This window comes from Trachypithecus francoisi, unplaced genomic scaffold (assembly GCF_009764315.1).
Source record: "Trachypithecus francoisi isolate TF-2019V2 unplaced genomic scaffold, Tfra_2.0 Lachesis_group15, whole genome shotgun sequence".
NCBI classification, from domain to species: Eukaryota; Metazoa; Chordata; class Mammalia; order Primates; family Cercopithecidae; genus Trachypithecus; species Trachypithecus francoisi.
The window spans coordinates 27,826,687-27,843,529 of record NW_022681460.1 but is presented as its reverse complement, the minus strand read 5'-3'; positions in this window follow the sequence as shown (position 1 = coordinate 27,843,529).

Here is a 16,843-nt window from a genome sequence, read left to right as displayed (position 1 = left end):
ACAAAATTAATGTGCAAAAATCACAAGCATTCTTATACACCAGTAACAGACAAACAGAGAGCCAAATCAGGAATGAACTTCCATTCACAATTGCTTCAAAGAGAATAAAATATCTAGGAATCCAACTTACAAAGGATGTAAAGGACCTCTTCAAGGAGAACTACAAACCACTGCTCAGTGAAATAAAAGAGGACACAAACAAATGGAAGAACAGACCATGCTCATGGATAGGAAGAATCAATATCGTGAAAATGGCCATACTGCCCAAGGTAATTTATAGATTCAATGCCATCCCCATCAAGCTACCAATGAGTTTCTTCACAGAATTGGAAAAAACTGCTTTAAAGTTCATATGGAACCAAAAAAGAGCCCGCATTGTCAAGACAATCCTAAGTCAAAAGAACAAAGCTGGAGGCATCACGCTACCTGACTTCAAACTATACTACAAGGCTACAGTAACCAAAACAGCATGGTACTGGTACCAAAACAGAGATATAGACCAATGGAACAGAACAGAGTCCTCAGAAATAATACCACACATCTACAGCCATCTGATCTTTGATAAACCTGAGAAAAAAAAGAAATGGGGAAAGGATTCCCTATTTAATAAATGGTGCTGGGAAAATTGGCTAGCCATAAGTAGAAAGCTGAAACTGGATCCTTTCATTATGCCTTATAAGAAAATTAATTCAAGATGGATTAGAGACTTAAATGTTAGACCTAATACCATAAAAACCCTAGAAGAAAACCTAGGTAATACCATTCAGGACATAGGCATGGGCAAGGACTTTATGTCTAAAACACCAAAAGCAACGGCAACAAAAGCCAAAATTGACAAATGGGATCTAATTAAACTAAAGAGCTTCTGCACAGCAAAAGAAACTACCATCAGAGTGAACAGGCAACCTACAGAATGGGAGAACATTTTTGCAATCTACTCATCTGACAAAGGGCTAATATCCAGAACCTACAAAGAACTCAAACAAATTTACAAGAAGAAAACAAACAACCCCATCAAAAAGTGGGCAAAGGATATGAACAGACATTTCTCAAAAGAAGACATGCATACAGCCAACAGACACATGAAAAAATGCTCATCATCACTCGCCATCAGAGAAATGCAAATCAAAACCACAATGAGATACCATCTCACACCAGTTAGAATGGCAATCATTAAAAAGTCAGGAAACAACTCGTGCTGGAGAGGATGTGGAGAAATAGGAACACTTTTACACTGTTGGTGGGATTGTAAACTAGTTCAACCATTATGGAAAACAGTATGGCGATTCCTCAAGGATCTAGAACTAGAAGTACCATATGACCCAGCCATCCCATTACTGGGTATATACCCAAAGGATTATAAATCATGCTGCTATCAAGACACATGCACACGTATGTTTATTGCGGCACTATTCACAATAGCAAAGACTTGGAATCAACCCAAATGTCCATCAGTGACAGACTGGATTAAGAAAATGTGGCACATATACACCATGGAATACTCTGCAGCCATAAAAAAGGATGAGTTTGCGTCCCTTGTAGGGATATGGATGCAGCTGGAAACCATCATTCTCAGCAAACTATCACAAGAACAGAAAACCAAACACCGCATGTTCTCACTCATAGGTGGGAACTGAACAATGAGATCACTTGAACTCAGGAAAGGGAACATCACACACTGGGGCCTATCACCGGGAGGGGGGAGGGGGGAGGGGGGAGGGATTGCATTGGGAGTTATACCTGATGTAAGTGATGAGTTGATGGGTGCTGACGAGTTGATGGGTGCTGATGAGTTGATGGGTGCAGCACACCAACATGGCACAAGTATACATATGTAACAAACCTGCACGTTATGCACATGTACCCTAGAACTTTTTAAAGTATAATAAAAAAAAAAGGGGGGGTTCAAACTTCTTACAAGATAGAAGCCATTCAAGTGAGAAAAAGGAAAAGCCATCTGGCCTCTTAAGGTCTAGGTCCAGAAGTAGCACAGAGTCACTTTTGCTGCATTGTATTGATCAAGGCCAGCCCAGATGCAAGGGGAGAGAGGAGAGTCTCCACCTCCTGAAAAAAGTGTCATGTACGAACAGGCATAAGAGACACAAAGTTGGTGGCCCTCTTTGTAGATCGTCTACTACATCTACTATTAGACCTTAAGCTTATAAAACTCCAGTTAATTCCTCTTCCACTAGGCTTGAATATTTTAGTGATGTAACGAAGAGTATGAGACCAAATTCTACTTGAAAATGGATTATCTATCATGACTCAATAAAGAGAAAACTTGCTATATATCCTTTGACTTGACAAGAGATGCTCAGCCATCATGAGATTGTCACTGAAGTCCTCTCAATGCCAACCCATTTGTTAAGAGCATGAAATCTTTCTTTGCTGTGGTGGGCAATAAGTAAAGCATTGTTTTATAAGCCTTTTGAATTAAGTAGAATTTTTTTACACTAAGACATAGCACAAACAAATATAAATATTCTCTTATCTTTAAAGGATAGCCAACTGGAATATCTGTAAGTCTGTTATTCTAAAACATTGTATAAATATTACTCAGGATTGCTTTCCAGATTCAAGCTCAGATATTTTAGATAATGCCTTTTTTTCCCTGCCTACTTTTAGTTTGACTTCAAACAATTGGAAATCTTTTAAAGACAGAGAGTTATCTTATGCAATAAAGAATGGACATTGTGTCACTATCTCCTGTAAGGAAGAAAAACAGATTAGATTTGTTGTCTATGTAATTTTCTCATGACTGGGTTTTAGCAACTTTTTTCTTTCTTTTTTTTCTTTCCGAATATTACAAGACTTAGCCAAGTCTGTAACAATGAAGGAAAATGTTTGAGTGTGAGAACTTCTTTCAGCGCTTGGGATTTTAAAACTGTCTGAGAAGTTAGGATAGATTTTGAAAGATACAAAGGGTAAATACTTTCACAATTAACTCAGTGGGATTTGGGTGATTACAAAAGATAATTTTGTGTGGGGAGGAAGTAGATTCCTCCTGAACCTCTTCCCTGCACCATATAAAAAGCATGAAATAATTCAGCTCCTGCAGACAAGGTGGTTACAAATTATCGAAAATCTACTCAGAACCAACTGCTCTACTGAGTGCCTTATGTACATGACCTCCTGGTAATTCATGGGCTATTCCTCCATTTTACAGATAAAGAAATTAAGGCTCAGTGAGGTCAATTGACATGCCTGAGTACCTTTTAGCAAGAGCCAAAGCTCAGATTTGGCTTATGTGTTCCTAGCTCTAAATCCAGAGCTGCTTACATTGTGCTATACTGACCTCCATGAATTAAAATCATGGTAATAAGGTTCCCTGCAAGTATCTCGTATTTCCAGTCTCACTTCTCAGTCTTTTAGATTCTCTCAGTTCAAATTTTCGTTCAGGCTCCTTTTCTTTGCTCTTCCTCTTTAAGCTTAGGTTCAAAGGAGGCTCTCAAACAGAGCCAGGTAGAGGAAAATGTAGATGGTATACCTGTAAGAACAGGCTTTTTCAAACTTTCTGATTTCCGGGATGGGTCTTGTGGTTCTTCCTCAAAACTTTTGTCTTAAGCATTGTGAAATTTGGAGCTTGAGGGTGCTAGCGATTGCAGCATTTGATGTGTAACCTACGTCTTTAATGCATTTTTCATATAAGAACCTCAGAATGACTGAAGGAGCAACCTATACATGTAACTCAGAAGACCAAGTGCCAAGTTCTTTAAACATGGCTGGGAAATTGCTGATAAGGATTTTCAAACACTTTTCATGCCAAATAACTAAGGCTTCAGAGATTCCTCACTAAAGAAGAAGCTGCAACAGGCATCAAGGTCCAATGGAAAGCAGCCTAAGGTTATTTCACTGGTCACTAATCATACAAGGGTGCTTCCTTCTTGTTAAGTTCTTCTGAAACAAAGTAAGTTTGCAACAACATGGCTGGACCATAAATTTAGATTTATTACAATCACACCCACAGTAATTCCTCCTAGTCAACCTTCACCATACACACCTAATGACTTTTTCTCTTTGGGTGTTGTGAATGCTTCAATTTTTCAGAAAGGTACAAAATAATATGGGGCCTCTGACAACATTGCTGCAGTTAGGTCTTCATAATGGGCCTTCCGCCTCTGTGATAACTTCTGAACCTAGTATCTCTGAAGGGGAGAATGGGAATAAAAAGTAAAACATTGACTACCACGATGGCTTCAAGAAAAAGCCGTATCTGAAATGATATAAAATTGTTTCTGAAGGATCAAGTGAAACTACCATTCAACTACAGCATTTGTAAGCACAAATGGTTTGTATTTAATAGACATTATATATTTCACATAACTATAGTATTGGTTTCATCTAATAACTCAAAGTGTGTTTTCCCATGAAAATTTACTAGGTTTCTTTCTGCACTCGTTACAGGGATACTAGCTGACTGCTGTAAACCTAAAGGTCTTTTCCAACCAAAAGTTTATATGAAGTTAGAGAGAGTATGTTTCTGCACAAATTCAATACCAGTACTGCTGGGAAATCAGGACTGTGTCTTAAATCCGGACTCAAGGGCGTACAACTGAGGGTGGATGAAACGATTGTATTTAGCATACCTGGACCAATGAAAATATTGGTTCTTGTCCTAAATCCACACAGTCATAATGTGCTGTTTGTAGTCCTGACCCTGCCCCAGAACCAGTGTTCCCTGGTTGCTAGCTCCTATTCCCAAAGTCAAGCTTCCCGTCCTGTTGGCCCCAAATCCTGGTAATTTCATGATAATTCCCTCCAATCACTTTTGCTCCTAGGCCCCACATGTGCCAGAGTGACCCCTTCCTGGATGCTAGCATTGATATATTCAATAAGCAACACTGTCTGACTTGAGAAGGCAGAATCTTTATTGAATCCTGCAGAAAACAGGAGTGAATCACACTCACTGTTTCATATGTTGTTATGTATTAGGTAGGTTGGTACAAAAGTAATCACGGTTTTTGCCGTTAAAAGTTTTATTGCACTAACCTCATATTTTCCTCTAATAATAATGATAATGGTTATGCATTGTTTTTATAATATGTGTTCTAGTTTTCATTGTATCTTGTTTTGATTTTGATCTTACAGAATGCTGTCATTATTCCCACTTCACAGTTGGGGAGGTAAAAACCCAGAGCTTAATAGCATGTCCAAGATCACGTAACTAGTAAGTACAAGACCTGAACCCAGCTCCTCTGACTGAAACCCTTGTGTTTTTCTCCCTGAGAAAAGCAATGTAATGAGAAAACCATTTCTAATGAATATGTCCATAGTCATCAATTATCAATTTAACTGAAACCTCTATAAAGTGGTTGAACACTAACTAGTAACATTTTATAGTGGTCTTTATAAATAATTCTCTTAACTGATAATAAAAATAAACCTATGAAAGATTTCAGAAAGATGAAGCAAGCTGTGGGAAGACCAATTTCAATGTTGGCACAAAAGCTGAAACACTTGCTCATGCTTTTGCTCAACTGGTGTTTAAGCAAATTGTATTAAATATCCATGTTTGATTCAGTAGTGATTTTTGAAACTTTTTCTATTCTTATATAAAAGTTTAGCTCTGCACTAGTATAATATATCAAAGTTGGTCACCAAATGCATACATAGTGAGTACAGCTGTAGAATTTAATAAAACCAAAGGTTTGAGCTAACAAATGAAAAATTATATATTATTGGAAACTTGTGCTCAAAGTTGAAACTTGAAGGAAATATTTTAGCACTATCACAATATTACATTGCAACCATTATTTAATTTATCTCCTCTGAAATGACTTAAGGGAAGTGCTCACAAAGCCCTATTTACTTCATCCAGGAAGGAAGGCAGTGGTCAGAGTGAATGAAGTCATGGAAAGCTGACAATGCCTCTATTGTAAGAGCACCTCAGAGTATTGTTTGACATTGACCAAGTGAGGAGTAAGTGTTGGGAAGTTTTAATTTCATCTCAATAAGAGGGTAGGGTCAGAGGAATAATATAAAACTGGCCTTTACTTAAATTCGTTTTTTTCTTTAATTAAAAAGCATCAAGTTGAATGCACCTGGAAAAAAGGAATGTCTTGTAGTAGTTACCAAGATTTTGAAAGACAGTTTTACATTTTTAGAAAAGTTTCATAAGTAAATAGCATATTTTTGGCCTGTAAGTAGATACTATATACATTTTCAGTAATGCTATGCATCATATACATGGATGTATAATTTACATATTCACCATTCAATTTTTCCAAAAGAAACTTCAAGAAGCCCTAAGCAACCTGTGCGTTGCAATTGTCACTTTGAACTTTAGAACAAAGGAGAGACTGTAAAACCAGTTTATAAAAAGTATTATGAGATACCACAACTGGCATTTTTATGACCTTATTAAACTACATTCGAGTGGCATAAATTATATGTAATGAAAGTGAAAAGGATCTCTGACCCGATTTTAATATTGGGTGCATGCTTACTAGTTTGAGATTTTTCTGAATAGAAACCTTTTTTCAAACTTCAGCAGTTGATATTATGTGGAAGTCATAAATGTCAGATTACATTAAACTATTTTGGTTCATAGAATAGAACAGCCATTAAGTTACTAGAGAGTAATGAGTAGGTCTTCTCACAAAGTAAAGCCAAAGGTGTTAATTTAGATTTGAAACATTCCACCTCATTATAAAAGCCAAATTAATTTGCCATGTGTAGAAGCAGCAAAAACCAATATTTGAAATGTGAAAGGCCTCCTTTTTGTAGAAGAGTGATAGAAAAGGGCATTACAAAGTTTCTATTCCTAAAGAGTAGGCAAACTGGTCCCTCTGAGGTTAATTATGATTAAGTCTTCAGGAGCCTCTTACTGGAAATTTCTATTCAAGAAGTTGAATTGATAGAATTAGTTAAATATTAAAAATAAAAGGAAGTCTGGCCATTTAGCAATTCCAAGTTTAAAAATCTATAAACTTAAACATGTGTAAAGTTGATTTATCTCCTCCAATTTTTATAACTTAATGAAGAATAAATAAATAATCATATTTTGTTTGGCGTTAATTACAATTTTTGAAAAAAGAGGGAAAAAACACACTAATTTGGAGTACTATAGAACAAAGTATAGAGCATCCTGACTTTCAAGTGTCTATTTATTAAAAGCCAGACCAAATGAAGAATATTCAAAAACCCAAATAAATAAACATATTTTATAAGAACCCTAGAAACAACAGCCTTTTTAAACCTAGACAACAAATTGAACAAAAATGGTAAAGTGATAAGAATAATAATGTTGGATTGATTTATCATTTTTAAACTGTGAAAAAAACAGAAACGCAAAAGCCAATTAATGAATTAATGAAAGAAAAATTCTAACTTATAGTAGTAACCTTGTTCGGAAATAGACAAAAATACCGATCATGGTGTCTACAGAATCAACCATCCACAGTGGTCACATGAAGGACCATGAAATAACGTAGCTCTGTTCAGTATAGCCAGCTACTGAAGTATTACTAAAGACCCCACAAGGATTGCTAGGAACTCCTCTGCATTCTCTAGCAAGAAAGGCAGGTGGTGGGTAGTGATGTAACTTCCCAGAAGACATCAAGAAGTGACATCATGCAAAATCATTTAAATTTAGGGTAAAAATGCTTTCTAGCTCAGGAAGTGTTTTTATATCCTGACAGCAACCACGCTAGATGACTATTTATATATTTTTTCCATATTAGGACACAGGTTCAGAGAAGTTAGATCACTTGCCCAAGATCACTCAGCTAGTTTATGCCTGAGCCATTTACAGATAATCTGGCTATCTGGCCAGTGGTCATCTCATTTCTATTTAAGTGGTTCCACCAAGACTATTTTATGATTCATGATTTCTTGTGAAAATTTATAATTTATTTTACTAATAAAAGTTTTATTTAAAAAAGTTCCCTTTAATGATATTTTTTAAAAATACTTAGGCCCTAATATCTAGGTCTGGATAAATAATAACCATAACCAACATTTATGTGTTGTTTTCTTGTTTGCAAATTGTTTCAATACATATTACCTAAATTTTGACATGAGATTGCAATTTCTGCTTTTATACATCAATGATATTTATTTATTTATTTATTTATTTATTATTTTTTGAGACAAGTCTGTCTCTATCACCTAGGTTGGAGTTCATTGGTGCAATCACAGCTCACTGCAGCCTCCACCTCCCAGGCCCAAGCTGATCCTCCCACTTCAGCTTCTCCAGTAGCTGGGCCTGTAGGCACACACCTCTACGTACAGCTAATTTGATGGTATTTTTTTTAGAGGCAGTGTTTCACCATGTTGCCCAGGCTGGTCTCAAACTCCTGAGCTCAAGCTATCTGCCCACCTAGGCTTCTCAAAGTGCTGGGATTACAGCCATAAGCCACTATACCTGGCCCACACTGCAGTGATTTTTCAAAAAACATACAGGTCATTCTCATTTTTCCTTTAACCTACTCACATATCCAGACTCCTCACCCTTTTCGAGATGGACTCCTTTGTCCATCTTTTGAAATATGATTTCAGGACTGGACATGGTGGCTCATGCCTGTAATTCTAGCACTTTGAGAGGCTGAGGAGGGAGGATGCTTGGGCCAGGAGTTCAAGACCAACCTGGGCAACATAGAGAGATCCTATCTCTACAAAAAAATTTAAAAAATTAGCTGGACATGGTGGCATGCACATGTAGTTCCAGCTGCTTAGGAGGCTGAGGTGGGAGGATTGCTTGGGCCTGGGAGGTCCTGGCTGCAGTGAGCCGTGGTTGTACCACTGTACTCCAACTTAGGCAAGAGAGTAAGACCCTGTCTCAGAAAAATGAAATAAATAAAATATGTTTTCAGATATAGGAACAATATTCCAAGGCAGTCTGAGCAGAATTGAAACAAAGTTAGAAGAAGGACAGAGTGGGTTGATCAGATATAGAGAAAGCAGATAGAGGAAATTTCTTGTAATGTCTGTAACAAATTACCACAAAGTGGCTGGTTTAAAACAACATAAACCTATTCTCTCACAGTTCTGGGGAAGTCTGAAATCAACGTGTCAGAAGAGTTGTTTTTTCTGGACGCTCTGAAGGAGAAATCATCTTGTGTTTCTTCTCTAGCTTTTGGTGTTGTAGGCAATTGTTAGAGTTCCTTGTTGTATATGCATTGTTCTAATCTTGCTTCCATCTCTAGACTACCTTTTTCTCTGTGCCTCTCTGTATCCTTTTTTTTTTTTTTTTTTTTTTTTGTCTCTTATAAGGACACTCTCGTTGGACTTAGGGCCTACCTTAATCCCGTATTATCTCATCTTGATCCCTAACTAAATGCATTGGCAATGACCCTTTTTCCAAGTACAATCATGTTCTGAGGTTCCAGGTGGACATTAATTTGAGGCAGACACTATTAAATCTACTAAAAGGAGGAAGAGACTTTGAGAACCCCATGTGTACTTGATGCCTATGATGATATCCAGACAGTGGGCAACTTAAAAATAGAAAAACTGATTATCTCATTTGAAATGGACAAATGTTTTTGTGTTATGAAGACAAAAAAAAAAGAGAATAATTGGAAATATGTGTTCATATAGCAGAGTGATTTTTATTAGTAGAGCTGATACAATCCCAAACAAAGAAGGACTTAATTCGCAACATGGCAAGTTTCAGTGAGGCTCCCAACATTCCACTGGAAAGTCACTAGATAATCACAGAGCATGGAGGTGGGCCAAAATGAAACAGAGGAAGTATAATAACTGAACATATGGAAGCAATGTAGTGATTCTATTAAGAACTGACAGATAAAGGCCATGGGGATTGCAAATCCATCACCTAGTTTTCAGTGATATATAAAGAACAGAGACCTAAAACACTGTTCATTTATATGTGATGTTTTCGCCCTCATCTAAATTTTCTGAAGACCTTGGCTAATGGTACAGAATGTCAATGAGAATTGAATGTGTGATCTCAGAAAATTCAGTGAATTTAGGGACTGAAGAAGGGGAAAACTGATGCTCAAGATACTAATTGATTAAAAGTAGGGTATCAAGCAGTTAAAAATGTTCTGAACAGATCTTGCCAGGAGGATCCATTATAAATTGGGGTCCAGACAATACACAAAGGTGTATTGTAATTCTCAACTACAAAGAATAAGAAAAACAGAAAGTAAATATTCTTACAGAGAATAGCAGAGCATTAAGATTCATTTGCATTTTAAGTCCATTTTATTTTGCCAATGTATTAATATTTAGAGGTCTGTTATACTAATACTAATATTATGTATTAATTTTTTTCATTTCCATACACAGTTAACTAAAGAGCTTTTCCTTAAAAAGCTGTAATGTCTGTAAAAAATATTTTTAAATAAGGTTTCTTTTGTTAAAAAAAAATTTAACTTGCCAATGGAAGAAAAAAATGAACTCAATAGATGTGTATCTTATGCGAGGTAGCTGGTGGAGGGAGAGAAGTGTTACTAGTTATAACAGAAGTGCTAAGAATCATGGTCTAATGGGGGACTGAGTTTTATTGGACTCTGTACTTCCTCATCATGGAGCTAGCTAAGCTCAAGGTTGACCTGAGATTTTCTAGAGAGGTGGCATTGCAATAAAATGCAAACCATTCAAGCATGGGATGATAGTGAGAGGTGGAGCACCGGCATCTAAATAATCCATTTCCTCTTTAGCTTTACTTCAAATTGATGTTACACAACTAGAGTTCAGTGAAAACAACATGACAGATTAGAAAGAGCTCACAAGAAACAACATGTTCTTAATTTTATTTATAAATGTGACCCGTGACATGTTTGTGTTCTCTCTAGCTAGAAAAGATTTAAGAACTCCTTCCTTATCCCCAAATGAAAAGTTACTAGAATACCCCATCCTTCAACAGCTGCTCTTTCAATGACCACTTCTTGTGCCCATGCTGTGACTTGTTCATCAGCAGCATAAGCATCACACAAATCTAAGGGATGCTTCAAGATTACTCAGGGCAAAAGCTTTTATCTCCCTGAAAAGGAATACAGGTTTGCAATCTTGATATTTCCAGAAATGAATTCATTCTTTTCTTACATCCATTAAACACAACCAAAGCGTTGTGGTATTTTTCTTAAAAGTATAAAAGTATATTATTTATGTGTAATAATTTTTATTAAATTGCCACCCCTAAGTCTGGCCCAAAAGCCAGAAAAGTAGTCTTCTGATCCTTAGAATCTGCCATAGCATTAAAACATATTAAAGATGCAATTGATGCTTCAGAACGTGTGCAAGAATAACAGAGTGAAAAACTGTGAACTCAAAGCAAATTTAGTGACTGGCTCAAGATAGGGAATAAATCAAGAGCAAAGCAGATTTGCATGTTCTGTTAACCCAGAGTTACCTGCAGATGGAAAGGTTGTTTCCTACTACTTTCTATGCTCTTGAGATGATCACTCATTGATCTAAAAGTATCCAGACTTCCCAGAATATTCAGCATCTCCAGCGTATAAAAGCAAAATGACTACATTTGGTTATGTATTCACTCACTCCATAATAAAAAGTGGACCTCTCATATCTGTTAGAGACTATGTTAGTTTCTTTGATTGCAGCAAAGAGTAAATGAGAAATAACACCTAGCCTTACAGAGCTTATTCTTTTATCTAATCATTCAATACATGTTCACCAAGTACACACCAAGAACCATTATGGGTTCTTGGGATCTGAAAGTGAGCAAAACAAAGATCCCTGCCATCTTGGAGTTTACATTTCTTTGGAGGACAATAAACAATGAGCATATCATAAATATGTCAATTGTACAGTGTATTCAAATGAGGTAAGTGCTATGAAGAAAGAAAAGCAGATCAGAGTAAGGGGGATCTGGTAGAGTTAGTGCCCAGTAAGGGAGTAGAGCAGTGTGAGTTGCAATTTCAAGTCAGAGTAGACTTCATGGTATAGGGAGATTTAAGCAAACACTTGGAAAAAGTGAGAAAGTTTATCTTGTAGCTATTGGGAACATGAGGATTCCAGGCAAAGAAAATAACCAGCACAAAGAACTAAAGGCAAAAGCATGCTTGGTGTTTAGGATGAAGGGCAGAGTTCCGCTAACTAACTTGCATATAAAGAGGAAGAGAAATGTGTACTTTACCTGGATGCCTTGGCCATTTCTCCTGAACTATTTTAGATATGTGTAAAATTCACTTATTTTAGAATAAAGTTCACTTATTTCATATTTTATTGGAGAATATGGAATTAATACAGATGCTACTACCATCTAAAACCTCTATTTCTTGAGTTTTAACATATCCATTTATCAATGCAGTTAGAAAAAAACAAAAATGTTTGGCTATTAATAGTAACATATTGTACTTTCTAGTATTCTTTTTAGTAATTTTCATTATTAGCCATACAGGTAAACATCTAATACCCTTTCTTTACATGGCAATGTTCAAGGCATTTGGATTCAGCTATAAAAGCAATTCTTCACCCTTAATGTTAACCTAGACAGGAATTGACACCAAAACAGTGTATTCACCAAGGCTTTATTAATTAACAGATGTGATGTAGTGAGGCATTTTTGTCACCCACCAGACAATGAATACTTTACACACGTGGTGATTTAACATAAAGTTGATTCATGTTAGAACCCAGTTCCTCTTTCAGTCACATGTAAATTTATAGCAGTATGTCTGATTCTTCAGTGAAAAGAATATTTTAAGGAAAGAAAATGGATTTACTAACACATCCGTATTTTCCATGTTGGACATGTTTCACTGCTGTTTATAAAATACTCAGTCCTAAGGATGACAATTAAATCTTGAAATTATGGCAAAACAAGCAAACAGACTATCAAGGAAAAATAAAGATTTACACTTAAATTTCCCCACTTTTACCATCAGGAAAACCTAGACCTTGGGCCTCTTTTGTACTAAGAAATTTCACAAGAATATTATTTCAGTATCCTGGAAACAAATTAGTCATTAGGATTCTACCGTTTTCCTTTAGAATTAAAGCAGTGAGAACTGAGAACTTTGCTTTAATATTGCATTGTGGCTCAGCAGAGTCTAAACCTTAAGGGAAAAATGAATTCCAAGTGTCTGTCATCCACTTTTTCACTACAGAATGGAAGGTAGAAGAGACATGTCTTTCAAGCCAGAGCTGATGGCTCCCTGCGCGCACCTGTGTGGAAGGCAGCTCTCGCAGGGTGGTGGCACACTCCCAACATCTGCTCCTTTCATTGAATTTAGCTGTAAATTGAAATTCCATTGCAATGTTTTTAGAACCAGTTGAAGTAAGGAGACTGTCAGAAATCCTCTTTAAACTCACCCTTATCCAAACAGGAAACTGACCCTTGGCCCCTGGACGTAACAGTACACCAGTGGAAATTTCATTATCCCCGTTTCAGCTGAACTAAGTGAAAATTAATTGTGTAATTATCTGGATGAGCGCATGTGTAAAATTTTACAATGTGCCAGTTAGATTAAGTAACGTGTTAGTGGCATGGTTTAGTGCAGAGTCAAAGCTGTCCTATAAAAATGGAATAAAAATATCTAACAAGGTTGGAAGAAAAAAAAACATATGTCAGAACAAATACTTAACATGAGAAGGTAAGGTTAGGCTTAATTCTATAACCTGATGAAAATCTTACCCTCCTAAACCATAGGTAAATCTGGCAGGGTTGGAAAGGGTGTGCGTGTGTGTGTATGCGTGCGTATGTGTGAGCTCACTGGGACATTTGTGTAAAGGACTTCTCCATTTACTGTAATTTTAAAATGAAATCATTATTAAAAGATTTAACTTGCTAACTATTGTATTTTGTATTTTTTGTACGTAATTTTACTTTACTAACTACATTAGAAAGTGTAGGCTATATTCAGTAGATGGGATTATTTGTCTCAGGTATGCTTTGTTCACCTGTTCAGTGAAAGGCTCTGACTTTTATTCTGGATTTAATTCTTCAAATGATAAAATAAATGCTGCATCCTGACTTAAGATTATTTCATTAAAATATTTAGATGAGTATGAACTGATTTTAACAACAAATGCATGGGGATTTTCCTTCTGAAGTCTTACTTACTTTGATAAAGATGCTAAAGTACATTTTTCCCCTGAGATTTTGGCCTCACCCTGCCCCCACAAATATTGCATTGTGGAGACTATTTCCATTTGAAAGTCTCTGGAATGTTTAGGTAGCAGAATTTCTGGATGGAAAGTATGATTTGGGGTGATGCTTTTTGAAAGCAAGGATCGTCCTTAAATAACGTATGAGTAGTGTGTAATCTTAGCCATTCTGAATGTCAGATTTCACAATGTCAGTGCTATCTTGGCAAATCCAGACACTAATTTATGTATCTTGCCAATAAAACGAATCTCCTGTTTTTCTCATTTCTTATACTATACGTTGTCTCTTTAAAGGTATGTTTATGCTAAAAGTCTGTTGAGATTTTTCTTCCACCATCCTCCTCAAAAATGAAACCTCCACTAGACAAAAATAGTAACATTCTCAAAGAAAATGTATTCAAAAAAATGTTTTAACTTTTTTTTAACTTGGATTACTATAATGCTATTAGACGTTTGTATTGGGTTACTAGTGCTTTAAGAGATTGTTAGTACTTTAAGAAGCTATAAAGAATATGTCTATATTTAGTGGAAAATATTGTAGTGTATATAAGCATGATTAAAAGAAAGAAAGCACCAATGTGATTTATAGAACAGCAGGGCAGTCAAAGGACATTAAAAATAATCGAGACCATTCAAAGGGAAAGGCAAAACTTCAGGTCAAAGAACATTAGCCTCAACATGAAAATGAGACTGTGGTATTAAACATACATTTTACCATAGATTAATTATCATGAAGGTGTTGGAACAGTCCTTTTCTTTTTAAATAAGACACAATGCCCTCTTTACCAGTTTGAAAGTGTCAGGAGTTGGGGGAGGGGCATTTGTTTGTCAAACCTTAGAGAACAAAATGGATACCAGGAGGTGGCCGTGCAGACTCCATGTGCAGCCCTCCAGATTCCAGAGCAGTGCTTGCATTTCAGAATGTATCACATCAGGCATGACTTGCCCCTTCTTGGAAGAAACTGTGTTGGTTTCTAAAGCCAGGCCTGGGAGTTTCTCTGTGCCTTTCAGGAAATGGTAAAAATCAGGAGAATCTAGTCAGACTTTTTTTTTTTTAATAAAGCATTTTACGGTTGTTACTGTCCCAACTTTATATGAATAAAATTTTAAAAATTTAATCCAGATTTAAATTTATAACTATAGTTTATATGAACACTTTTTAATAATTATTGTTTTTACATATTTCTCCTTTTTGAATAATGTAAATTTGGAATTTGATTTCTAACACCTAACCACTTAACATTTTAAAATCATATTTTTATTTTAATTGACTCCAATTAAGACTATTGTTTCACTGTAGAATATTAGGACTGAAAGAGGCCTTAAAATCCTCCATGTTCATTCTACATGTAAGAAAACCAAACTCTACAAAGAATAACTTCTCTTCTAGGTCAGCGCTGTCTTAACTAATCTGGGTTTTCTAGTCATCTGGCACTTCCCCAGGCCTCAATAGGATGATAAACAAATGTGTGATTATGTAGGAAGTCAGATGCTAGGTGTAATATACAGGAGGAAGAGGCATAGGGTTTAAAGCCAGGATGACCTGGATTTGAATCCTAGATCTGTGCCTTGTTCTGTGTGTGACTTTGGGTATGTAACTTAATCTCTCCAAATTTCAGAATCTCAGACTCTGTGTTGTGTCTACCTCACAAGTTAGTTGTGAACATCAGGTTACACAATCTGTATGGAGCTGCCTAGCACATAATGAAGAACTAATAAAATTCAAATATTTGAGGAGCAAACTTTCAAAGTCAAGAAAGCAGTTTATTAAATTTATGATAAAACATATACAGAAAAGCTTTGAGAGTAATCAGGAGGAAATCAAGTTAGCATAAATTTCCTTTTTAATAAGATTTATTATGCATATCCCATATAGAATATGTTTATTCAGTATGCAGGTGAATCTTTCATTTGAGCATTTAGAGAATAGTTGAAGAGAAAAAGAAATACTGAATAACCTATGAGAAAAATGGGTGTGAATTTACATATATATTTATAATTACATATTTATATATAAACATTTAGTAAACTTCTATATAATTAACATATATATGAAACGTGTACATATATGTTAATTTTATTGTGATTTATTATTTACACCCCATTTGCTTCCCAAATGAATTCAAAGTGGCAAGTTATATTTTTTCTTTCCTGTTTTTTGCCAAATGTTGATATATTTTGGAAGACCATTTAATAGATACATTTCTCAAGCCAGATATTCTTGTAGAATTACAAGAAAACTTGGGAAACAAAGCTAAGCATCTGGTGCCAGGATATGAACATACAGAGAACCTAGTCCATGTGTGTGAGAATCTGAACACTGGAGCTTTATGTGAAAGAGGGAGAGAGAGATTCCTTTCCCTCACTTCAGTAATAAGAGTAAGGTTACAGGTTTGTTTCTTCTTTCTCATTACTTCTAGAATTGATTAAATATTTTATTACAAATCTGAGCCAGAATTGTTTAAGATGAGAGCTTAAGAAATGGAATAATAGAGTTTTTGAAACTGGTTTAAGGTTTAAAGTCAGCATTTAGTTTCTTCAAAAACACAAATTCATTCATTTATCATATAGTTCATGAGTGCCAGAAATACAGCAGAAATAAAATCCAACCCTTAATTTTATGTAAATTCCATTCCAGTGGTTAGAGACAGAGAAATAAATAAGCAAATACTATGTTAAGTGTTGCATGCTATGAGGAAATTTAAGAAGAGGAAAGGTGATGGAGGCAGGGAGAGTGCAATGTTATGAAGGGTGATCAGAGAAGCACTTGTTTATCAGCTATCCAGTGGACAAATTCAACCTTATT